The sequence below is a fragment of the Hippichthys cyanospilos genome, chromosome 18, assembly GCF_059441005.1.
Source record: "Hippichthys cyanospilos isolate Australia breed blue-spotted pipefish chromosome 18, RoL_Hcya_1.0, whole genome shotgun sequence".
In the NCBI taxonomy this organism is placed as follows: Eukaryota; Metazoa; Chordata; class Actinopteri; order Syngnathiformes; family Syngnathidae; genus Hippichthys; species Hippichthys cyanospilos.
In genome coordinates this window covers 16,288,245-16,290,183 of record NC_142386.1, presented here as the reverse complement: position 1 = coordinate 16,290,183, position 1,939 = coordinate 16,288,245, and the positions used below count along the sequence as shown (strand labels likewise).

At 33.2% G+C, this 1,939-nt stretch overlaps 1 protein-coding gene across 4 annotated transcripts in view; it reads left to right on the top strand.

Moving 5' to 3' along the window:
- dlg4a (discs, large homolog 4a (Drosophila)) overlaps positions 1 to 1,606 on the top strand; it is a 174,325-nt gene extending 172,719 nt beyond the window's left edge. For all 4 annotated transcript variants that reach the window (XM_088440748.1, XM_088440745.1, XM_088440747.1 and 1 more), the window contains one exon: positions 1 to 1,606. This exon is cut by the window's left edge and continues 2,222 nt beyond it. The gene's annotated coding sequence lies outside the window, so the exon portion shown is untranslated.
- Positions 1,607 to 1,939: the final 333 nt, after the last annotated feature.

Sequence of the window (1,939 nt, the reverse complement as noted above, 5' to 3'; positions counted from 1 at the left end):
CAGGACTATAGGCTGTAAAAAAGAAAAAAATCCAAATACCTTACATTGGTTTCATTTTCTAAATTTGCAGCTTGGTTTGTGGAATATACTTCCTCAGTAAAACATTACGCAGAAATGTTGACATACTGTAAATGACACCTCCCTAGTATGCATATATGACATAGGGCTGGGCAATACATCACAATAATTTGATTAATTCATCACCTTTCTTACACACTGTCAATGGCAAATGGCATTGCTTCAACATGTGTTGAAGGCTCAGGTAACGGAGCAATCGATCTCAGTTCGGCTTGCAAACCTCACAAGACCAAAAGGTGAGCCGTGATGGGTCATGTCCCGAGCCTTGAGCACTGATAATGTCATTTCCAGTTGAAAGCAAGTACAAATAATAGTTTTAAAGGGTATTAATTGTACATGAAAAACAACTTAGGAATGAAATGACTTATTAACAAATTATTAACATCTGAAAATTTTCCACATTTTTAAAATGAAGATTTAAATAAATATTTGTTGGGTGCATTTATTCCATTAAAATAGATTAAAATGATAATCGTCCAGAATGATTGAAGAAAATTGAGATTTTAATTTTTGGTAATATCGCCCAGCCCTTAATTTGACATGTCATTCATGTTTTGGAAACCAATGGAAAATGTCAATACAATGCAGATATGTGTGAGAGTGCATGAGTTCCAAATATGAACTATAAATGAATCATGAGAATATTTCTTTTCTAACACCCACAATCTGTTCTAATGTAAATTGAGAAATGGGTGGTGTGCATATGTGCACATGATGTAGTGCAATATGGCTATGATGTTATGCAATGAAGAAAGTGCATCCATATTACAAATTATTTATTGCACTGAGCATTTTATGCCACCAGTAAAAATAAATAAATAAATATTTCATTAAAAAAATGAAAGTGAAAAAGGCAAAGGATTTCAAGGTTTTATGAGCATGTGTTTGTGTTGTTTTATTTTACTAAAATCTAAAAATGCAGGTATAAAGTATTGATTGCTCAGTCATATTTATTGTTGATTTTTGTTGACTGACTTCCTTCAGCTCACGATGGAACCACTGAAGCTTGTTAGTGACATATCAATTTATGTTTTATTTATTTATTTGGAATTGTCTTGTATAATTTTCTATTCTGTTCCACATTGAGAGAGTTTTTGCGGTCTTGCTGTAAATATGATGTCGTCTGGCTTCAGATATAGCTGTGGACACTGCGGTATTAATGCAGAATACTGAATCCAACAGAACTACAGCCTAGTTTGTCAGTTCTGACACACACACACCCACACATAAGCAAGCATTTAGTCACATCCACACAGAATGTTTTCAGTTTGCTTATTTGGAGGTTACGTACATGTCTTACTATCTTTCTCAGTCATCCATATCATAGTGTGATATCCCTAATTCAAAGGCAGTACTGTATACTAATTTTTACAGAAAAAGACTGATTACAACAAAGATGACTGATGGAGACAACATATTTACCAATGGCCACATCAAGCAAATTAAAATGTTCAGTTCAGTGAAGCGCTTGTTGTAAATTAGCTATGAAATAATAAAATGAATTTATTAAAATGCTTTTGAAAAGGGACTTTGATTTCGTTTTGATGTCACTGTGTTGGGTAATTTGTGTTTGAACCACTGGAGGTCGCCCCTCCTCCGTTTGTAAACTTAGCTTTCGTCCTAAAGGGATCGTGTGTAAGTAAGATTTACACTGTTTTCATTACGAACAGCTGCGTTTACCATTGTCCATAGCTATAACAAACATGTTGTTATGTTTAAAACATACTGGTGATTATTAGGAACACATTCATTTGTAAGTTTTTGAAATTTACAATCATTTAATTTGTTCCTTTTTAATGAAAAATGGTCAAAATGTTATACACTGTCTTTAAATGACCATTTTCTTTTGACAAATAGCACA